Source organism: Blennius ocellaris (assembly GCF_963422515.1).
Source record: "Blennius ocellaris genome assembly, chromosome: 5".
In the NCBI taxonomy this organism is placed as follows: domain Eukaryota; kingdom Metazoa; phylum Chordata; class Actinopteri; order Blenniiformes; family Blenniidae; genus Blennius; species Blennius ocellaris.
Genome location: NC_137654.1, coordinates 15,828,242 through 15,853,411, shown reverse-complemented (window position 1 = coordinate 15,853,411; position 25,170 = coordinate 15,828,242). Strand labels below are relative to the sequence as shown.

At 42.0% G+C, this 25,170-nt stretch overlaps 1 protein-coding gene across 1 annotated transcript in view; it reads right to left on the bottom strand.

Moving 5' to 3' along the window:
• Positions 1 to 25,170, bottom strand: part of plxna2 (plexin A2) — a 188,851-nt gene that overhangs the window by 85,899 nt on the left and 77,782 nt on the right. The gene's annotated exons all lie outside the window — the stretch shown is intronic.

The window sequence follows — 25,170 nt, the reverse complement described above, 5'->3', positions numbered from 1 at the left end:
TAGGTTCTTTGTCACAATACAGCCTGAAGTCACATGATGAGCAAGCAAGGCTCATTCAGTAAATTTTGGAGTGCCACAACTCATTGATAAAGCGTTCACTGATGAAATAAAGTCAAGAAAAAAAAGAACAAAATTGTGGACTTTCAGCCTATCAGCTCAACTCGTCATTGAAATTTAACATTTTAACACGTTGTATAGCTTGAACATAATAGGTTATCTCCATATTATTTAGTTGTGACAGAAGGTCCTCATTTTATATGAATAATGCTCAAAACACACAATACTAAAACACACAGCATCCCTGCATATATACAGATTTATTAAGGAACCAACAATACATCAGTGCTGAATGTGAAATAAATAACTGGTTGACAGTGAGCCTTTTTTGAGGTTTTGTGGCCTTAAGTTGGAAAACAATATATTCTTAAAGTCCATTAATCTCCGAAGTCTCTTCTTTCATGTGGTGTATAGTTTGCAAAGTGTGGCATAAAGTGTCAGCATGGTACAGGCAAACATGTCACAAGCGGGTTAATCATTTGCTTCTTGTTGTTATTGTATTGTAAACATGTACAAATGGCGTATATATATTATTAGCTGAAGTTCTCTTGTTTAATCTGATGAGTAACAAATCAATCAGGTATTTTCACATGATAGATTTGGCAAATGCTATTATTTAAAGGTTTAACTTGATACCATACATTTATATGAGAATTAATGTTGAATATAAAGAAGAAAAAAAAAACTGTCATTAGTTTTTGTTATCCTGCTGTGCAAAATGATTTTCTCTTTGGGCGCACTTGTCCTCTTTTCTTGAAGGCTAATGTGTGAGATGTCAACTGCACAGGCAACTGTTGCCTTTATTGTAAGCTGAATAAAAAACAGCTGTGACCAGCTGGAGTCAGTTGGCGAGAGAAAGCTGTTTCCCTGCCATCAATGGGCTTTTGTCCATTACACCAGGACATCTGTCCACCTTGGTGGAGGCTGTACAAACACACCTACACTTGGAGGAGTCGTGACAAGCGCTCTTCCCAGAGAATGTTCAACTTCATTGCGAGAAAGTGGCATGTGTCAAGACAGTGTGTCAGCCCCAAGTTTATTAAAAACTATTATTGAAGAAGTACTGTATACTCAAAAAAAAAAAGCAAAGGGGAATAGTATGTAATGAATTCTGAGAATGACAAGCTATTATTTCTGTTGCACTACAATTTGCTTCACATACAAGAATCAAGTTGCTGATAGTGTCAACAGAAATAAGCGCAAAGCAAACAATGTAATCCTACCCAGAATATACTCAACTACAATGAGCCATTGGAATGATCATCATTTAAAAAAAAAGAAAAAAGAGTAAACATCCTTGTTCTTACTGAATGGGACTGTTGTACAAATATAGATGCACAGTTGAGAATATACATACTGTATATTTGCTCAACACACAAACTTCAAACACACATTGCAGCAACAAGCACTGAGAATGTGAGTCAGTAGTTGTGAGAGCCACAGGCTTGGTCTATTTTCAGCTGCATCCCTTGGTCAGTTTGTATACATGTATGGGTGTTTGTGTGAATCTCGCACTGTTTTTGTCAGTCTATCTGAGCAGAATGCGCTCTCTCACGTGGGCCTCGGACTGTTTGTTCAGCACAGTGATATGTAGCTCTGGAGGTCTGTGTGTAGGTGTGTTTGTCTTTAAGTGTCCCACGGGACTGTCCTACTCACACCTGCATCTAACCGTGTCAGCAGGAGTAAATGTACACACATACACACGGACACGGAAAAGCAACACAAACACTGCTGCTGCACATTCAGTGGAGAGAAGCATTAAAAAAAGATTAAAAAAAAAAAAAAAAGGACGGGGCTGTAAAAGTGAATATTAGACATTCATTTTCACTTCTGCTTGTCTTTCAATTTTCTGGCAAGTGCCTTGTTGGATAATGACAGTGTGTGCCCTGCTCAGCTCCAAACCTCAGGCTCAGATCAATGCCTAATAAGTGCTCCTCTGTCAAATGTGTGGGAGTGAATGAAGACTGAGAATAACACCTTTTAAGTGTTTTTCTGACCCTGTGCATATCGCCCACAATTGGGTGATATTAATTGCTGTTAGCACCACAGGCTGGAAATAACTGGAACAAAAGAAGAAGAAAAGAAAAAAACCTCAACAACAATTTAGTGTCCATCAATGGCTTCTTTCAAATTGCATTTAAAGAAGTGGTGCGTCGGGTTAAATGTTGACCTTGAGTGTGGGGGGACCCAGGTTCAAATTCCAGTTGTAGCAGGAAGGGCACCCAGCATAAAAACTAACCAAGCCTGCAGGGCAAGTTAAAATGACTTGCTGTGTCAACACCCTTGTGAAAAAGGGAAGCCAAATAGATGCCTAATGGATGAAATTAAAAAGAAAAAAACAGCTGACAGAATAGTTTAACTGAATTGCAGTTCAAGTCCACAAGCCTGTCGGCTGCGGCCGAAACCCGGAGCTACATGTGTTGTACTCGCTGTGTTTCATCTTTGTTTTGTCTCTATTCCTCAAAAGCTCAATAACCATCCACCTGTCTGCCTGGTCCTAAACCCTGCGGCAACAAAGAGACAGGCTCCGAGGACAAAGAAAGCCATTGACATGGTGGGAAGTTGACAGTCTGCGTGGCAGTTCCACCATGAACAACCCTGTTAGATTAACCCCCTGTCATCTCAACAAACTCTATTTGTGTGAGCATCATTCCTAGCTTTAGGACAAACAGGTGGCATGCTGTAATGAGCTGCAGACGGGGTCACATCAGCAGCAGAGGCTGCAACTGATGACAAACAAGCCCACCAGGAATGAGACTTGGCTCTGGAAACAGCGACTCAGGCAGTGTGTGTGTTGGTGTGTCACAGCTTCTGGATCACTCTTAGCCCAACAAATCCTTCAGTTTCGTCTCAAAACTTGTGCGAAGCTGCTGAAACTTTATATTCTTACTTTAATAGAGGCCCAGAACCATGAAAGGGTTACGTTCGTGGAGACAGCTGTCAATGGGGGGAAAGTATGGGGGAAGCGAGCTAAGGGTCCCCCTCATGGAGCAGTGTCTAAAGACAAATAGGGACAGGGCACTATCAGCTGATACAGTAGAGACGGAGACACAAAACGGTACACAGGGTTTTATGGAACAAAGGGAGCCCAGTGAAAAAGACAGCAAAAATGTGATCTCAAAGAGGGCCTGGAAAAGAGAGGGAGTGTGTTTATGTGTGCTGTATATAGCATGTGCCCATGTGTTTGTAACTGTATTGATGTTTAGATCAGCATGGGCCAGTAGTGGAGGTGAGGGGGCCGGGGTGAGGGAGATTAGTTGGGGATCACAGCAGCTGTTGCCCAGCACACGCTACAGTCACTCAACACAGCAGGGCTGCACAATGAAGCCCCTTCTCCCACTGTGCGTATGGACTTTTGTGTGTGTGTGTGTGTGTGTGTGTGTGTGTGTGTGTGTGTGTGTGTGTGTGTGTGTGTGTGTGTGTGTGTGTGTGTGTGTGTGTGTGTGTGTGTGTGTGTGTGTGTGTGTTTGCATGCACACATGCCCAGCACCATAACGGATGTGCAGCTTGTTGTTCCTGTGTTTTCAAGGAAGACAAAGAAACCCTGCATGTGATCCGATGTTGCTTCCAACTTTCCCTGTTTTCTGAGTACACACACACACACAGCTGACCTGAGATAGACCGAGTGCAGCCAGTAGGAAGCACTGTGTTCTTCTTAAATTAATGCTAATAAAATTCCAGCTCAAAATGACCTTAGCAGGGGGTTATTCAACCAGAGAGGCTACAGTAGAGTCGCATACTGGAGCAACCTGGGTGACTGACTGACAGCCGAGGGTTAAAACAGCTTCCTCTCTTTCAAAGTGTCTTGCTGAATAGGCGCCGGCTTTCATTATTATAGCTAAGGCAGGGCTATTCTTTTTTTAACTGAAATAAATAGCTAGGGCTTTGGTCAGCAGTATTGATGGCCAGTTGTAGAATATCAATGTGAGCTTTTCTGCAAAAACACAAAAGAAACTTGCCAACCAAAACCATTAAATCACAAAATATTCACTAAAGTTACATAAATAAGCATTTTATCTTCAACCTGGTTCATTTATTGCCAGTTTTGGCCACAGACAATGTAAACTTCTATTGGGAAGCACCATAAACAACAAACTCAGCCTTTATTAGTCACAGTTTTATCAAAACAAACAAACAAACAAACACCATGGTTCCCAACCAGGGGCCTGGGGAGGCTCGAGGCATTGCCTGATCCAAGGAGTTGTCAAAATTAAAATTCCACATGTGAAAGAAAACCATTCTCATGCAATTTCTCAATGTTGAAGCAGCCATGGGAACAGCCCTTTGCTTTTATTATAAATGCTCCTGATATTGCAGGTTACTTAGTGGGTATGTCACTGTACTGTTTTAGAAAATCTGAGAATGTTGAAAGGCTCTGCTGCTTTTCTTTGAGACGAGGCTCCCGAGAAACAGATTTGGGAGCCAATGAATGAATGCTGTTTGGAAATCTTCGTCAGAAATGACGCTGTCTTTTGTGAATTCAAACGAAGGCCAGCAGACAAAAATCCCACTGCACATATTTTCATCTGTTGTTCCTGACCACCTGTAACCCTCCCCACCTTTTTTTTTGTTTGTTTTGTTTTGCAAAAGGAAGCCAAGAGAGAATACAGGCATTTGGCTGGGCACCCAAGAGAGACTGACAATGTATGTGCATTATAGAGCAGCAGGAACACTTTCATCTGTTCCAATGTCTCGATGGCTGAGAATGAATGGTGGCTCCATTTCAGCTCCTCTGCCCTGCTGCCCTGAGACCCAACTATGCTCACTGCACCTCTGTGATGGATGGGGCACAGGGGCAGAGTTGGAAGAGAAGATGGAGAAGAAAGACTGGTGGGAAAAAAAAAACCCTGGATAAAGCAGGACAGAATGGAGTGGAAATGGCCCATTGCCCTGTGTTCAGGTGGGATGCGGTCTCTGTGTTGCCAGATGTGCCTCAACTGGCTGAAAGAAAGCGAAGGCAACAAACAGAAAGAGTGAATAAAAATCCCACCATCACCAATAATAAAAAAAGGAAGCTATTTTGCAAGCTGTTGCCAAGGCAACAGCCTAAGCTCTGACCTCAGGAACACCCCCACATCCACCAGTCCTCCCAACTACCGAAACCTTGAGCAGTGCACGGTAAACAGCTGGCACCTCTGGGACTTCCTGCCACCTACACCTCCATTTAAACATGTACAGCCACACACACGCGCACGCGCACGCGCACGCGCACGCGCACGCACACACACACACACACACACACACACACACACACACACACACACACACACACACACACACACACACACTGGCGGCTCTCTGACACCCTTTCCATTTTTAATGAGAGTTAGCCAGGCTACCACGTCACTGGAATGAGGCACATCGATCATGAACACAATACCCATTCCAGCAGAGAGAAAGGCAGAAAGCATGGGGGGGGGGGGGGGGTGCCTGTGTGTGTATGTGTGAGCAGGCCCTAATGACAAAGGCACAAAGCAGAGCAAATACTTGATGCTGAATGAATGAAAACCAATGAAATCTACAAGCCGCTGAGTCTTTTACTCCCACAGTGACCATGCAGTCAGTGTTTCTAGCATTCAGGCAACCTACACGAGGACGTCTGAGCCTCTTTTCCCTGACAGGCCACCCTTTAATCGGTTCTGGTAATCCCACTGTGGCTCTTCCTTAGGACAGCAGCTACATCTCCCCTGTGTCTTCCTTGCTCTCTCCTCCCCCTGATACATTTTGCCTCAACTCAAAAAAAACAAAAAACGTCCACTGTACTCTGTAAGACCCAAACAAATCCGCTCTGTAGTCTCATGCCAGCTCTATCTCCTCCAGCTTGTTGACATCCACCCACAAAGAATGACATTCTCACAGAGAACAGAAATGCAAAAAAGGCTCAACTCTGCATGTAAAGCATTATCTTCCTCACTCATTTTGTTGCTTTACAAGAGTTTCTGAGATTGAGAGTGAAGATAAATTACTTTTTTAGGTGTTTTTGCAGTCTGAGACCAAGGTCAGTCACCAGTTCAACCCAATCATCAATATCCATCCCAAGCCTGGCTGGCCCTGAGAATAGAGGTGAGGGGTTCTGTTGAAGTGTTGTGGCTGGTACAAGGATAATCAGGCCTCAAGACTCACACCAATTACACTCAGCTTGATTAAGGACAGAACAGGGTCATGCTCGTGGTTGTTGGGTGTGCGGGCACTGATCCCTTTCAGTCCTTGCATTGAATTTGCAAAGATACCACAACAGCTGGAAGCTTTGATGAGGGCTTAAAACCCACATGCCAAGAGGAAATGTGTTAATTACTTACAGAAACATGTGCACGTAATGGCAGCACATAAAAAATCGTCCTCATCATCTACATAAAAAAGATAAAAAAATACAACCTTCATCCCCTGGAGACATGCTGTTTGCTATCTGCTGCCCTGTTCCGCGCTGAAACAAACTGCTTGTTTTTCTTGTTGTTCTTGTTCCAGATGTCAGAGGGCTTCTTGACAAGTCATTCGAGAGAAACACATTTTGTGTAGAAATACAGAAGATTGATTTTTCTTTTTTCCTACTGTATACCATTTATTTAAAAAGTGTCTACTGCACTAATGCAGGATAGGTTTTGGACACATGGAAGTGAAGAGGATTCACGAGAAGATGTAAAACTACTGTGTATTCATGTTTTTATTTCCGAAGGTCAGCCTCTTTCATACGGGGTAGTTTTCTGAATAACTGATTTTAAAGTAGAGGAAATAGCATCCAGAGTGGTTATTATTCATTGATTTTAAGAGGCTAAACACAAGAAAGGAATGGGTGATGCATTGTGAAATATTATATAGCTTTCCTCATCCTCATCTCCCATTCTCCAAAAAGATTAGATGTGAAATTGGAAGCTTTTAACCTTTATTGTCAAAGTTAATTTTTCAAGAATCTATTCCCATGTTTTTTCCCGTCCAGTCGCACACTCAAAGACAAAACACACACATGCACATACTTTACTGGATTTGGCTTGAGCTTCTGAATTTGGGTCAATTGAAAACATCGAGACACTGTAACACTACAAGACCGGGCTTAAAGTCAGAATGAAAGAGAAGCGGAAATAGCTGCGAACCAGTCAGAAAAATGCATAGCAATGCAAACAGAACAACAAAGACACCCACGCCAACACACTGTGAATCGATACGAGGCACAGATGGATATCATGACAAGACGGTGTTATTTTTTCCCCCCTTCCAAATCCTCATATCAATCCAGCAACCCAACACTCCCACCTCCATCCAATATGAAAGCTGCAACCCCCCCCCCCCAATACTACCACAGCTGTAGGCGGGCCCTGGCCCTGGCAGCTCATCAGCAGTAACAGACTGGTAGGAGACAAACTGCCAGGCAGGAAGAAAAAAGAAAAGGGGAGGTGAGGAATAGGTCACGCGTGTGCCTTTTGACCGCAGTTTGAACCCTGAAGCTGGGTGACCATTCAGTGTTAACAGACACCCAAGAACAATAATAAAACAGTTAAAGAGGTAATAATGCAGTTCAATAGTTTTCTTCTTAACCTTCTACTGTGGATAGACTGTTGTGGTGAAACACATGCAATAAAAACTGTGGTATCTTCTCGTGGTCTTGGGTTTCTAGGAGTGCCTTGCGTAGTAGAGTAAAACATCATATACAGCTTCTTAAGGAAACAACGAATGGAAATTACGAATAACACAACATCAATTGAGGAATGAGAATTTATTAACAATTATTTTACTTAGGTATAATTCACACTATATGTTTTACCTTTAAAATCAGAAGATTGTGATGAATAGACCCAGACTTTATTGGTGATAGTAGGTGCATCCACCAGCATTGTGACGTTTTGGAAGCATCCAATCATTTATCTGAATTTTTGTGGCCTATTTGTTAGCACATTAAATATTATTCCTACTCAATATCGACATTGATTTACAAGTCACAGTCATGTAGTTTGATTTTTAAATAATGTATAGTTTGTCGTGAAATGTGTCTGAAATATAAAGTTTAAATCCAGGGAAATTCCATCACAAGTCTAATAATGACATCAAGTAATGTGATCAAGTAACATTTCAATTGCATACTCCTTATAACTATGAACAACACTAATAGCAAAAACATGTCTAAATGTTGTTATATGTTTGACCACAAAAAGTGGTAAAATATCATTAACTTACATTAAATAAATATTTTGGACATTACATAAACTACATATTGTCGTTATCATGGACAAATATGTACTAGGACATACATATTATAGATTCATGTAAATGTTTTTTTTAAGTTATTGGATAGTCCATAGTTGCTCAACATGTCAACAATTAACTTTGAGAAAACCACACTATATATGTATGTGTGTGTATATATACGGTATATATATATATATATATATATATATATATATATATATATATATATATATATATATATATATATATATATTTATTTTTTTATTTTTTTTTATTTTTTTATTTTTTTTTATTTTCTGAGTGTTCAGTGAGTAATAGTTCGGTGTGATCGGGCTGAAACAGTGCCAATGATGGATGGGTGGTTGGATGGATGGATGGATAACTTGATGGATCTCTAAAATCAGGCCTCTAATTTCTGTGTAGTCACCATTTTCACATATCTACATCCTCCTGAAATTACAAGCAGACTGTACATTTGTAGAGATTATTTTAAGATATTTGCAATCAACAGTATCCTTCAGAGATAGGCAGGCAGTAGGAATAGGGAAGGTGGAGGAGGTAGTGGACAAGAGTGTTTGCTGATCTGTTGGTGTGTGTTAGTGAGAGTAGCAGGGTTTTTTTAGGCGTTATAGACTAAAAGACTAGTGGGAGGAGTCAGAGGAGGCTGTGAGGCAGTGAGGGGAGTGTGAGGGTAGAAATAATGGAGCAAAGGAATCGACCAGTGAGGAGGATGAAAAATCCAACAAGTCAATACAGCTGGGAGTGTATAAATTATGTATGGCTTCACTCCTCTTTTTGGGTGATGAGAAGGGAATAGGTTAGTGTGTGTTTTGACTGTACTGGTTTCCCCCCCCCCCAACATTGTAGTCCTTTGTGCCAACAGTTTAAAAAGGCCAAATGCCCTGTTAATTTTCTTACATTAAAAATATTGTTCATACAAAACAAACACACTGTGAGGCATCTGTTTTTCAACATTTTCTCACTACTTTAATTTTCTTGTCTTTCCAATTTACAGAATAGAATTACACTTGAGTCACACCAAATATGTTAATATCATAGAAAGATTACTAATGAAGACAATATCTCGATTGTTTGACTGCATGACTTAACACCTTCACTTTGAATCGTGATACCTCCATAGCTTTTACCCTCCTCCAGTCACCATGTTCCCCTACAGGGGTAAGGATATTAAGATGATATGATCTGAAAGTTCCTGACTCTTTTCCCCACATCCTCATGCCTTTCCTCTCCACTAATCTCCACATCTCTTCTCAGTCTTTCCCACCTCCTAAAGGCTCTCTTTCGTGCTCTGGTGTGCGCTCCTGGTCGAGGTGGCCTCTTTGCTCAGTAATTCAGTCAGGAGGCTAAAAGGAGGAAATTACATCCATGCTGCCTGACCACTTTGAACTCTCAGCCTCCCCCCTTTCTGCCACGCTTGCTCACTGGCAACTGGTTTAAAGGCCTGTGCTGACATTTAAGAGACGGAAACAAGGAACTGTGAAAGTGCCCGAGAGTGTTTGCGAATGCGTGAGTGTGTGCACTCATGCAAAATGACCCAATGACAGACCATAGTGACACATCGTGATACCTAAATTAGGTCTAACCTTAATTTACTAACTTGACTCATTTGGACAGCAACATTAAAACTTAATTTTTGGGGGGTTATTTGCATGCATGTGCATCAGAAGGACAACAGACGGCTCAAAAAGTAATTGACACAAACCAAAAACAGTAGGATTCTCCAACAATTAAGTAATAGCTCTGCGTGTAAAACCAGTAATATAAAGAGGCACAGCCTCTCAGATGGGCAAAGGTACAACCACAAACTGCATGTTAAATTATGAAACAATTTCAAGAAACTGGCACTCAACATTAAATAGTGAGTGCTTTCATGATCCCACTATCTACTGTATATACTAATATCTCAATATTTAGAGAATCAGTATAGTTCTAATTCACAAGGGACAAGGCCAGAGGTCAAGGTTGGATTTTCAAGGTCTTCAGCTTCAGGCATTACAACATTTAGAAACTAGCAGTGGTAAACATGTCCTTGTTCCAACTCTTTTGTCACTGCGATCAAACCCCAATTGTGCTAATGTCTTTCACAAAATGGTAAAATGTGATAATTAGTATTAAATATGGGTTCATGAGAGTTGCAAATCATTCTACTTTGGTCGTGGAAAAAAGTCAAATCTGCTCAAGCTGCAGTTGGAGAAAATTAATATAATTTACCTTTACTTTTTCTTTGTCTTATGCATACTTTGTCTCTTTGTTTCTGGAGTTTTGTTCATATCTCATTATAATGTGCATTTATTTCATTTCCTTTTTGCCTATATTCAACCCACCGTTTTTTTTTCTTCTCTTTTTGTCCATCAATCTCCTTGTTTAACCTATTTTTACCCCACCTGTCTGGACTGCTTGCCTATGTGACATTGTTCCTGTTTGTCACTTCCCTGCAACTCTTTGTCTTCCCATCCCTCTCAGACCTGTCTGTCTTAAGTCCAACTTGTCTGAGTGGCTCTCAGTGGGATCCCAGACTGTCAATGCAGCCAGTAATGAGGTGTATGCTTCAGTCAGCATGTGAGGAGTTAATAAGGAAGCAGCAGAGGCCATCACACATCAACAGGCATGTGTGTGTGTGTGTGTGTGTGTGTGTGTGTGTGTGTGTGTGTGTGTGTGTGTGTGTGTGTGTGTGTGTGTGTGTGTGTGTGTGTGTGTGTGTGTGTGTGTGTGTGTGTGTGTGTGTGTGTGTGTGTGTAAGGGAGGGTGTGAGGACTGGGGAGCCTCCCTGGCACACTTACAGCTGTCTGTCGACCAATGGGGGTATTGATTTGGAGGAAAGAGGCAGACAGAAATGAATTCTGATCCACAGAGGGACTCCACAGCACATGTCTGAGTGTGTTACACTTTTTTTTTTGTGTGCGTGTGAGTCCGTTTGTGTGTCTGTGCATGTGAGTAACACCATGCGTGTGTACACGGGTGTGAGTGTGTTTGTTCTCTTTGTTTCAGCCTCTCTCCAAGTGTACATGATATACATACAAATGAAGGGTTTGGTTACACCCCACTGCTCTCAGGGCTGTTGCTGGAGCATAAGTGTGAGCATGTGTGGATGTGTGTTTTTTGCCTTGATGAATGTTAGTCTGAGAAGACTGAGGAAGAGAGACCAATAACTAGGCTCAGGTGGCACAGGACACTTTATTCAGTCCTGTGTTTATGTGTGTGTGAGCGTGCATGCATCTGGTTATATGTAATAGGCGTGTTTGCAATAATGCATACATGCATAACTTTGCTGTGAATGTCTGTGGCACACACACAGACTCACAATACTCAGCTGGACATCAGTTAATGAGTCTGCAGTCCAACACAGACAGGAAAATCTCTGCAGGTCATATAAAAGAGACTATGACCGAATGCTAGTTTTTCCATATATAAAATATAGAAACAATTATGACAAAGGTAAACCTTTTTTGCAGTTTCAAGAAAATTAATACATGTGTCCATAAAGAAACCGCGTGGGGTAAGAGGGAGAAAGAACACAGTAAGTGATCTTCACTGGTGGTGTCTAAAAGTGCCCGAGTGTCTTTGTTTGGCAGAAGAGGGAAAAATCAACATAATGAGCCAAACTGCCTTTGTGTCTCACTCTCTCTGTTCCTTCTCTCCCTCCACCCTCTGTCTCTTTCTCTCTCTCTCATCCAAAGATTCTAAGACAGCTGCTTCTGCGCAGCCAAATTAACTGCTCCCCGCAGTTGCTTTTGGATAGCGTCAAATAAATAAATGCTTCTGAGGTATACAGTGTTTTTTGGTCATGTACATTATATAACGTGAAACCCTTCTGAACGTCGCCTTGATTCAGAGTGTAGATAAGAATATTTGTCCACCACCAATGTTTGTCGTGCAGGGGTTTTTTTCTGACCCAAATCGACTACAGCCCCCATCCGTCACTCCGTGGCCCCTATCTGTTACTGCCATGTGATCCTTCTGGCTCTAAATATCCGATTTACAAGTCAGGGAGAAGGGTAATATTTCAACAGGCTGTCAGCAGACTCACTGTTTAAATCACTGGTCTTATCTAGCTGGTGCTCTTTCTAATATTTTTCCTCAAATATTGCATTAGAGATATGTTATCCATGCCTGCACATTCATCTTCCTGCCCTAGCTCTGTGTGTGTGTGTGTGTGTGTGTGTGTGTGTGTGTGTGGTGTGTGTGTGTGTGTGTGTGTGTGTGTGTGTGTGTGTGTGTGTGTGTGTGTGTGTGTGTGTGTGTGTGTGTGTGTGTGTGTGCGTGCGTGCGTGCATGTGTGCGTGCATACATACGAGCAAACACAGATGAATGTTTTTCTGAAAGAGGTATGTCTGTAGCATTCTTATACATCTCATGACCTCCATGACAGCATGTCTATACATTTTTTTCATGTATAATATACTTATGTCAATGTTACTGTTCACTCGTAGACTTTAATTCAATTAATTGCTACATCCAGTCCTTCATTATTTGTCTAAAAAAAATAATATAGTGCAGAATCTTTGTTGGACACATCAGTAAATTGTTTCTGTGATATTTTTCTTAACTTCTATTTGTGCATTCAAACACACTCATATTTCTCAGTAACAAATAAACACACACAAACAAACAAACACAGATGTAGAGTCACACTTAGAGACGCTACAATACTTCATCCATCACCAGGGCTCCGGCTGACAGTTGTGTCAAAGTGAGCCGCAGGGGATGAGAGAATGGCATTGTGGGATTGAGTCCTCCCATCGGACGCCGTTCTGACAGGAGAGAAGAAAAGGAAAGAGGAGAAGAGAGAGGGGGGTGTGGAAGTTGGGGAAATTGGGGAGAGTGTTGCACAACCCCAGAAAATAGAGAGAACAGAAGAAGAAAGGGCTGAGCTGCCATGGGTAGCCCATCAAAACCAGAAGCTCTCCTGCTGTTCCTTGTTTACTAAGACTGTCCTTGTGAAGGGCAGACAAAGAGCATATTGCAGCCCAGGCAGCATGACCACATCACACGGTAAATAAAACACACATACACACACATACAAACATAGAAAGGACCTCCTGAGTTTCTGGTAACCTGCAGCAACTGAACCTCAGCTCCCAGTTAAAAGGCATATGGCTCCAAACTGCACTCAGTGACCCTTGTATGTAACATGTATGTGCGTTTCCTAGTTCAATCATTCATTTAGCAAGGTGCTTATAATGTCCATCTGCAATCCTGCTGTAATAATAACGATTAAAAAAAAAAAAAAAAATGCAGACATACGCAACCAGTGGCAGCAGGGCCACATGAGGCCATTGTCTCTATGGCTTGTCGCCTGTGAGCCAATTTTCTAAAATCAATAATTGTATCTTTTTTTATGGTCATTTAGACCATATTTAAATGTAATATCACCGGTAAATATGCTTTAAAGCAGGGGTAGGGAATCCTGGTCCCCGAGACCAGTAGTCCTGCACGTTTTCCACGTCTCCCTCCACTGAACGTCCTGATGGTTCATCACCACGTTCAGCACAAAGCCAGATAACGAGCTGCTCATTGCAATCAGCTGTGTTGAAGCAGGGAGACATGTAAAACGTGTATGACTGCGGCTCTCGTGGACCGGGGTTCCCTACCCCTGTTGTAAAGGGTCTTCTAATAAATGTATTTTAAGGTTAGAATTTGTCCCGCTGAGAGTGACGATGCTACTTTGTGGCCCTCGCCTTGATCCCACTTGCCCCGCTTGTTTCCGACAGCATCAGCCTAGAACCTGTGTACAAACACCTTTAATATGGTGCAAAGGATTGAGCCATCGCTATCTCATCATCTGTGGGCTCAGGTTCAAAACTATCCACACACTTTACTCTGTGATCGCAGCCCCAGTTTAGCATTAAGAAAGGAAGGCAGTTATCGGATGCAAAGACAGGCAGCAAGAGCGAGAATTGGAGACATGGCCTCCTCCAATTATAGACCAAAGATTGCCACTACATTCACTTTGCTCTTTGCCTGACTCCTGACAAACCCTGTCGTGATTCCTTCAACAGGCACTCCTGTTTCTCCCTGACACTCTCTAGGCTCTAATTAAGCTTGTAAATAATTATTGCAATTAAAGCCTACAATTAGGGGGACTGAAGCACTGCCATTAGTCTCACAATAAATGTCATGAGCATTCTGCATAGGCACTGGGAGGAAACAGACAAATGCTCTGCCATTATAGAAGCAGACAGACAGTGAGAGTAAAAGAGACAGAAAAAAGGGTGGGGTAGGGGGTAAAGGGGTGGGTGTGTGTGTGTGTGTGTGGGGGGGGGGGTGTATGAAGGCAGTTGACATACTCACAGCTCTTAATTATAGTGCTGATTATTCTGGCAGGATGGCTCCTGGACTGTTCCTTTGGCTCACATTCACAAAGTGTTTTCATAAGCTCACACACATACATGTGAAAGCACCTGCAGTGTATACATTGATACAAATATGTTGGGGGTTTTTTTCTGAGTCCAGTGAGAGATTATGGAGTAGAAAGTAGAAGCTTAAAATGAAGCTTAATCAGAATGAGATAATGAGGAGCTTCAAACAAGTTCAAGGATAAGTTGGCTTCTGAATGCACTTTTAGTTATGATTATCTCCCTCAACACTGGCCACGTTCATTCAGTGTTTACCTCTGAAGATCTATATGAAGTTGTACTCAAATATTCTCTAATGATTTCATGCCAGGCTGAAGGTGTGGATTTTATGTGTGTGTGTGTGTGTGTGTGTGTGTGTGTGTGTGTGTGTGTGTGTGTGTGTGTGTGTGTGTGTGTGTGTGTGTGGGGGGGGGGGGGGGGGGGGGGGGGTTTCTGAGTAAAGAGGTACAATTGTGAGAGCAACAGTCAGCTGGCTGATGGGAAATTCTGCAAGACTGTAGGCAGATAGAGCCAGAGGTGTCAGAGTCTCTGAGGATCAGGTATCCTTATTATCTCGTATTATGTCAGCGGGCCAGGGAAAGATGCCTGCAGAGGAGTTGAGGTGTGAGACAGCACTGAGGTTTCAACTGGTATTCAGGGTTGTGCATGCCTACAAGATCATAAAGCGAGACAAAAACCTGCCATAAAGTGCCTGTATGTGGAGTGAATTCATTCATCTGGGGTCCATTTCACTTGGGGCAAAGGTCAAACTGTTCTGAGCGTGCTTAATGACAATTGCATTGAGTGCTCACGTAATCTTAGGGCCTGGTGGCTGAATTCAGTGTGCACACTGAGCTACTTTGTATTGACCTCCGTTAGGATGACAGAAGCGAGGGTAAGAGAGGGGGGAATGGATGGATGGGCAAATGGGAGGTAAAAGGGGATTCAGGCTGGGACATTGGTGTGCACGGGATTCTATTAATTAACAGCTTGATAGGGGTTGACAGGACGTGTGCTGCTATCAAATAATGAGGTTAGGATTGGCCAATCGTTCCGGGGCACAAAACCTGATTAACACTAATCCTGGCTTAAGTCAATTAACAATGCCTGCGCAGGGACTCATGCAAATTAGGTGCCTTTGTTAGGTGGGCGAACGCAGAGGGGGCAAAACGGAGCTTGACATTCAGACATGTAAAACACAGCGAGAGGATGCTTAACGGTCATTAAAATGGCTGACGAGCAGTGGTCAAGCAGATGGATCATATAAAGCCAGGATTCAATGTGACAGCCCCACTTACTGACCTCCCTGAGTGACCTCTTGAGTTTCATGAAGAGATTCACTGATCCCTTGAACTGCTCATGACCCCTAACCCCACAAAGCTGAACAGCACACACACATAGGACAAAAATGAACATCCATCAGACCAAAACACACAGAGTGTGTGTCAATGGTCATGCATATAAACTATGTGATGAGCCTGAATCAGACAGGAATTGTCAAATGTGAGGTCCATGAATTCTAACACATGGCAGTTCAAACCACAAACCATCATATGATACAAGATCACTGGAGAAAAAAATAAAGAACCAGTCATCAAAAGGTGAGGTTACTGTGGTGGGATGAGAGGCTTGAGACAGAAGAAGCATGCATGTGGTCAAAACTAAAATTAATTCACTGGTTTTAGAATTTTGCAAACAGCATACCAGTTGAAAAGGGTACAATTTCAGACGTCTTGATAAACATCTAATTTTCATATTAGGAATTGGAATGAATTGAAGGAATAAAAGAGAAAGTCGACCCCAAGTTGAGAATTACGAAAATAACAAATAGACTTCTTGGATCCCACTAATATGAATATAGTAAACTTGGGCTGAAAAAAACTAATCGTGGAAAAATCTGCTCAATGTACACGAGGAGAGACAAAAAACACAAGCACCAACATAAATAGGGCTGAGGATTAAGTGAGCTTGACAAGTAGGCCAGGGTTGAAAGTAGTTTCTTTAGAATGAAAAGCTAAATGGCATCATCAATAACATTGGATGTGTGTATTGACAAGAGAATTTATCCTCATTTGTTCAAGTGTCAATATCAAGTGAAGCTGTCAGAGGAGTGGCTGAGACACGGGGCCTGATGTTCTGAGATGCAACTGTTGGTCCTTCTCCCGACTGCACCTGGGTAACAACACGGCCACGCAATTGATTTGCTGGCCCCACGTCCCTACAGCTGCCACGCTGACCCTGCTGCTACACTTACATCCTAGATAAAACATGACGGCCAATCTATCAAGGCCAGACACTGCTGCCTGAGTGATGTTCGTCTGTTGTTGAGGTTCGTGGTAACGCAGACAGACGCTAGTAAGCTGTGACCACAATTTCCCTCTCATGATCAGCCCCATGAGGGTGGAATCACATGCAGATGTGTGGTCCATATGTTGGCACACAGGATCATGGCTTTGTCATGCATGACGGAAATCATGTATTCAGGTCACTTCTCTTGTATAAACAGTGTGGTACACTTTATAGTTGCCAGGCATATATGACACCTCAGGTTTTTTCCAGCTGTACTACATAAAACAAACCTCATTTAACCTTAGTGGGAGAGCTACGGTACAATGCAGCTTTTTAAACGAACAGTCATGCATTTTAAAAGCCAGCCGTGGATGCAACTGGAGAATCAGGGAACATTCAGGAATTTATGATAGAAAGACGGTCTGAAACCTTTTGGGATGCAGAAAAGCATTTCACACTGAGGTAGCAAAAGAGAATATTCAGCTTTTTGCTTTTTGAACCTCTGTAGACTTTTTTTTTTTTTTAAAAAGGACTTCAGAAAGACTGAAATGACTGAGGGACATTTTAGAGTTGCGAACTGAATTCAGCACATTGCAGTGATCACTGCGCTTTGTGAAAGCCATCTTTTGATTATTCTCTGTGCTGTGTTTTGTGGAGTGCTCGTCAAGTTATTGGGACTGTGTGTGTGTGTGTGTGTGTGTGTGTGTGTGTGTGTGTGTGTGTGTGTGTGTGTGTGTGTGTGTGTGTGTGCGTGCGTGCGTGCGTGCGTGCGTGCGTGTGTGTGTGTGTTGCCACATTGAGACAGAAAAAAGTCAGTGTGCGTCACTGATAAGCATATTGGTTATTGGTGAGAACTGCACTGATAAGGGTCAATGGTCAAACTCAAGGTTCACTTTCTGGCAGCTGTGATCTCACCACACTGCCCCAGGGGCCGGCACCAGGTCAAGGAACGACAAGGCAACACTTGTTGTGGTGGTTGCCAGAAATCCCTCTGTTACTGAGTCCTGACAGCCAACTAACAAACAGTGGGAGGGATAATCTAGACATGACGTGCTAATCTTTTGACCCCGTCTCTTTTGAGCTGAAATCTTAAATATCCCACCACATTACTGTATCAGTCTGTTCAACTCTGAAGTAAATATTTCAAATAAAGCATATGCAGATATCCAAAGGATGATTCATGGTGTTTTAAAAACCAGCATTTATCGTTTTTATGCTCACTTTGCGGTATCCACTTCTTTTTTTGGAGATTAAAAGAAACAATGCTGTTTTCAAGAAGAATTATTTACCTTACATTGTGAATATTTGTGTTCTTACAAAGCCAAACACTGAAACTTGTAAACAAGAAAGGCTTTTCAGCCACAATGAAAGTAACTTTCATTAAACATGAACAAGTGGCAATGAAAGCCGGCTGTGAGCCGTCACATGTTCAAAGCACATGGATGTAGAAAACAAGTGTGGCATACACAGCAAAGTCCTTCATAATAATGAACCAGGAGCATGTCAGCTAATCTCATCATGACCAAGGTGTAAATTAATCCTATTTCCTCCTGTCTAGATAACCACTGAACCCATTTCCTCCCAATTGAACCCCACGAGCCAGATAAAGGTTCAGGGGGATGAGGACAGGGAGGAAAGATCTGTGGGAGGAGAGTGAAGGTGCTCAGATGGAGAACAGGTTGAGGGGAAACCTCATACCAAAATGGTTTGGAGAAAAAAAAGAAAAAAAAGAAAAGAGAATTCATGCATGGATTTCAAATTTCACAGCTGAGCACCTGGAAGAAATTGCAAAGCCAGAAAAAGAAGCTCTTCTTTTCTTTTTGATAATCTGTGAGCTGTAATGTTGCTGGTCCATACATGATCCCAGCTAAGGGAGGAAGGATGGCATACAAAGGTCGGCGCTGAGGTGGTTTAATGTTTGCTAAAGAGCCAGGGGTGTACTGGAGAGTGACAGTAGCACATGGCTGAATGCCTCTATAGGGGGAGGGTTGTGTGTCTGTCCATGAAAGACGAGTCTGTTTTACGAGACGGCTCAGTGTCCCTCAGACGGTCATGCGAGCAGAAATTTCAGTTATCCTTATAAAGAGCTGGCAATTAGAGAGCCACTATTTCAGCGGGAGAGCTGCAGTCTGTTAAGGTCTATTATGCGCTGTTGTGTACCTCAGCCATAAAGCATTGCAAAAACCATTGAGCTCTGTTACAAAGTCAACACCTGCCTCTTTTCTTGGAGTTTAATTACGACGCAATAAAACATAACCACTTTTATTTTGGTGTGGGAGGACTTTGTGATCTTTTTTTTTTTTTTTCCCCATTGAGGTATTTTCAAAAACCTTTTCAGACAGAACTGAGACCACGCCACAGGTATTGCTTTCAGATGTTAAATCTTAACTGTTCCTTATGAATAATACATTATAGCCTGGTCTCTCTGTGTTCTGGCTGCTGACCAATGCAGCTGAAATAATGCAGTCACTGATTCTCAACTGTGTGTGATGAGTGTTCGTCTTGTTGCTGAGAGCCAAAGGCCATTACAGCACAAAGCACCACATAGGAAGTGTTTCCCACATATGTTGATAATCCCGGCCCCATAAGACCCCATTTGATACTGGAGTAGCTGTTGTCATTTATCCCAACATGCTGCATTGCGTTGATAAAGAAGCAACAAAAAGATGGAGAGCTGCTTTCGGTATTATCCAGGCCACAGCGACAGGAGGGCCGTCAATGTCTCTACATTCACCCGAATCCCCAGTAAAACACAAAAAAAACATGATTACTGTATTTTTAAAGTAAGCAAAAAAACAAACAAACAAACAAAACAGGTAAGAGGTATTTGTCTTTTCAAGCATACCCACATTGATAAAAAAAAAAAAAAAAATGGACAGGCGAAGAAAAAAAGGAAGGAGGAGGAGGAAGAGTGAGTAATGAATGAGAAAAAGAGAGAGACAAGGGATGAGCCCAGGCCAGAAACCTAATGCAGATGCAGTGCAGTGAATTTGCATGAGCTGGCAAACGCAGCGGCGGATTAGCTCTGCTCCAGCTGCCATTCATACACGGATAGTCTTTCTACCTGTTTGATTGGAGCATCTGTTGGAAATGTTATGCCATACGAGTATTACTGTTAGCACAGGATCTCTGAGTGCATGCAGAGTATAACTTACAGATAAAATATAAATTCCCTTGTGCTTTACCATGAGAAATTTGCTGATTATTATCCATTTTTATCTGTCTGCTTTTTATCCAGGTTAGGGTCACGTGAAGCTGGAGCTGACTCCAAGTGACAATGGGCGAACAGCAAGGTGCATGCTGGACAGGTTGCCAGACAATCACTGGGCACACAGAGCAGTACAATCACACACATTCACACGGGCAATTTGGAGTCACCGATTAACCTGACATAGATGTTTTTGGACTGTGACAGAATTGCCAGGCATGCACAGGGTAAACATGTCATGCTAATCACTGCACCATTATGAGGTTATGTAATTCATTACCTTGTATCTGTTTTTTCAGAATGTTTGGAAGGCAATGTTGTTGCAATACCAGAGGCAAAGAAAAAAAAAAGTTTGACAGAAGGAACCTGGAGTTAAGAAATGAAGTCTTACAGTTTTGTAATTTGCACTGTCAATCCCGGCTTTATCCCAAGTACCTTGGCAAAGACGAGGCAGCAGCTTTCTGGGAAAACCTCCTCTGTTGACACACAGCTGGAGAACTGCTGTTACTCACTATGTGCTGTTTCTTGTACATAGACCCACTAATTACTGCTTGGCAATTTTTTTTTCATGGTCAAGTAGAACATTCATGGCAAAAATGGGTCTGGAGAAAATACCCAGACACTTTCAAAGTGTTGCTTTATGCAACAAATTCGATTTTGGGATTTCTATGTGGAGTTTGCATGCTTTGCCTGGAAACAGCTCAACTCACATTATGACTCTGGTTTATTGGTTGTTCGTGTTACGATCACTCTCTGAAAACTGTGAGGGAGTCATGAAGTCTTTTGGAGAATTCGTACAAGCCTGTCGTCATGGCAACACTGGCTTGACAATTTGATCTTTAGTTGTATTTTTTTTTCATATTTCCTCAATATCTCTCTGAACCCTTCTTGGTTAAGATTGCTTTTGCTTACTTGAATGTAACCTTGTCAAGCTGAGACCTTTTGCTGAGCAGCATTAAAAAAATGTTTTATCTTCTCCAAAATGGAGTAATATTCAATGATATTTTAGACTTGAATGATGGGTTTATTAGTGATTCTTGAGGCCTTACTGGTAAATCCAGTTGTAGTTTATATTTTCTTTTGCCGAGCTCCTTTTGTTATTATCAAATAGCTAAAGTTTTACCAAAAACAAGTTGTCTTATATTGCTTTTCTCCCCTATATGCCAAGCTTATTCATCAACAAGGTATTAAAGAAGACTCAAATTATTGCTACTTTGGGCAACAACGCAAAAACACAAAGTGCTTAGTGAGAAATCTACTGCATCTGAAACAATATTCAATGCAGTTCGGTGTTTCAGGAGTATAACACATTTTTAAGAGGGCATTTCATCTGACGCAAAAATAAGGAAAAGATCGCAAAAGACGAGAGAGAAAAAGTTGAGGATGTGTCTCAAAGGCAGCTCAGCTGAATCTCCCCAAACAGCTCTGACCTTTTTCTCTTCATCACTGTTTGCCAGTGGCAGTGCTACTCAGCCAAGTACCAAAATCACTGGATTATCGGTCTAAATATAGAAGCAGTCACACAGAATCTCACACAACATGACTCATACATGTGATGTGGTGGAAATCCATACAATGGATCAACACAATGACAGAATGCAAAACAACAGGAGAAAGGAACAGAACAGAAATGATGCAACCAGCTAGTTGAGGGTTTTTTTTTTTTTTTTCAACAGAAGACACCATATTAGTTATACACAGATTCCTAAAGATAAATCACCAGTTGAAATCCTGCTGTTATGAATTTCGGGGCTGTCAGTAATGATACAGCACCCTACAGGAGGGCAGGCGCATGCACGCAGACACACACACACAGCTCAGTGAGAGGAGGAAGTCAGTGAGCCAGGTCTTTTCATCAGTTCCACTGCACTGGCTCACATTGGGCCAATCTCAGCACATCATTAATATGGTGAATGCTATTGTCATTACAATATAAAAAAACAAAAGCACAGTTTAACATGGCAGTACCATGGATCAAATATGAAATAGGGAGCTAATAAATACACAGTCAAGTGAGTGAACGATGAAGCCCTGAGGGGAGTACGAGAAAGAAGACACCAGAAAACAGAGAGTACACTGAATTGTAACGTGGGGAAGATTTTGTACGTGTAAGTCAGACTGTAGAAATTCTATACATATGGAGATGTTGGAATTTATATATATGTGTGTGTGTGAGAAGGAGATAAGGGACATGGCAAGCATCCAAAAGGTATAGAAACTCTATTAGAATACTGAATGTAACACTGGTATTTGCATGTGTTGGTGATTTGTTTTGGTGAGCGTGCACATGTGCGAGCTGGTGCTTTATGTTGGTGCCTATGCAAAGGAAGCATGTGCTTTATGTGCACGCATGCGTGTCCCTGTGGGTGCCTGTCTGCATGTTTGTGTTTACAAAGGCCTTGCACATCCGACGATTCACAGCCACAACACATACAGACAGGTGTGAGGACAGGAGAGAACGAGAGCCCAGATTCTGGAGCACGGCCTCACTGTGCAAATATTACTCTCTCACTCTCCCGTCTGTCTCCCCAACTCATTCAGTGTCTGTCTCTCTCGCTTGCTCTCTCTCTTTCCCACTGTGCCAAACACAGAGGACTTCTTTGTTATTCAGAGTAGGAAATACAACTGGAGCCAAATCTGCCTTGGTGTCTGTTTGATATCATCCCTCCTTTGTTCTCGCAGTCTCCCATCACCATGTGCTTGGCCTCAGACGGTATCAGTCACACATTGGAACAAGCAGAGCTTGCACAAGATGTATCTCATGATGTCCTGGATGTGTGACTTCAAGTGGAGCTGGAGGTGAAATTTAAAGCTCATCGAAAGGTCAAATGGACGTTTTTCACTGAAAAGCTAAAGAGCAGGTTTGAAGATGTTTGTATAGATTCCTTGACCTATGTCGTGATACCTGATATGCATTTAATCACAAAGATTACATTTGACATCATCAGTGTTACTACATGTCTAAAGTATATATCAGCAGAAGGTACAGTGGTTAACACTGTTCTTTCTGGCAGACAGGGATTTTCTCTGTGATGGACCAACGATCTGTACAGGACGTTCTCTGCTTTTTGACCCATGTTAGCTGGGTTAGAAAAGACTCCACCACCAACATCTCAATACAATGTGTAAAGAACATGATGAATGGATATTTCAACAGGACATGCTTCGATCTGATTGCAGATTCAGAAGCCTGCTTTCATTGCAACCAATTGAATATTTTTTCTCCGTGAACCAGAAACACATATCAAACTAGAATTACTGTCACATGCTCGCATGTCTCCGCCAAACCACCAATTGGCAGACACACTGTCCAGACACATAATTGTATAAAGCCATCTCTGTTTAGGAATATAATGAAAGGTGTGTGTTTCCTCGGGTGTTGTTTTTGCAAAAAACGAGGCATGTCTCAAGTCTGAAACAGTAACTTCTGTTATCTGTTAAGAATCATAATTCTGGTGTGTATTGATGTCTCTCTGTGTTGGCGCTGTGATGGACTGGTGATCTGTACAGAATAAACCTTGCCGTCGTGGACTCAGTGGTCAAGTGGGGACCATTAATGTTCCCTGTTGTGGTCAAGAGATTCACTAGATTGGGCTCTTTTCTGCACTTAATCTTTAACTTGTATGAAAGCACCCGCCAAAGAACGCCGTGAAAACTTGAAGTGCACATGTGTGCTCAAATTTAAAAAAAAGAAAATCCCCAAGATTCCACAGATATTTCCATCACACTAAAATAATTCAGGTCATAATGACCACAGCGATAAATCAAATCAGTGAATCAGATTAGTGAGAGCGGATATCTGTGCCAAAACTGTGAAATATTTCCGAGACATTTTGCAAATATCTAATTATTGAGCATAGGACAGATATACAGTAATGGACTAGCAACAAAGTCTTTCAGCCTGTTTTGGCTGTGTTCGGCTTCAGCCTGCCACAACCCCCAATAGTAATAAAACTGGTGTAGAAGATGGAACGACAGACAAACAGACCAACAGATGGAAGGACAGATGAACAAACCGAAAAACAGTCTCTATTGAATCGGACAAAATTATAATTAAAAGGCTGACTGAGTATCTGGCCACACTGAATCCCAATTCAGTTACTCTTGTCAGATGTGACTACTGAGTGGTATCCTTGAACGTGCAGGGCAACATCTCCAAAGCAGCTGAACACGTTTCAATGTGTGTGTGTGTGTGTGTGTGTGTGTGTGTGTGTGTGTGTGTGTGTGTGTGTGTGTGTGTGTGTGTGTGTGTGTGTGTGTGTGTGTGTGTGTGTGTGTGTGTGTGAGAGAGCATCTGTCTGCATCAAACCTTCCTAACCCCTGGAGAGAAAGACAGAAGAGTCTACATGCTGAATACTAATAACATTCACCGACAAGTTCTCATTCAGATGTCGAGCAGTTATGCGCTCAACATCAAAAGCTCGTTTCATCTGTGGAATAAGTGGGAATAAAGGATTTAGTAAATATGGAGAAGAGACTTTCGATTCGGTTCAAACTCTCCTCCACTTGTGGAATTTGTGTCATGCAAGAGTCACCAGTTCAGTGTCAGACACATGTACGCACATTGTGTTTGTGCATGAGATTTACATAATTCCTTTTTTTTACTGAAGTGACTTGAAAAAAAAAAAAGAAAGAAAAAAGAAGAATCAAACAGTATTTGGACAATAAAACATTTTGTTGCATGTTTGGATTACAAACAGCCTGTTGAAGTGATCTATCGTTGTTTCAATTTGGTTCCACAGCAAGAGTTTGACATAAACTGAGCAACTTCTTAGCTTAGTTTTTGTTTTCAGAGTGCAATAAAAGCGCATCTCAGACTCAGCATGAGGATGTGTTAGTCATGTGTTGCGGGAAAAGAGGAGTAACTGCTGAAAATCGGTTTGCTCTACTTTTCCCGTCCCTCCGCAGTGGACGCTTTTGTCTAAATAACTCCTTCACACCACATCCGCCCACCATGGTTCCTAACCCATGAGCTCGCCGGTTGTTGAGTGTGTTAAAAGGAGAGATAAGGGGAGAGGATGGCAATCTATCACCTCGCACTGACAACCTCGCACGTTGTCTGTCTCTAGGGCTGCTGCGCTG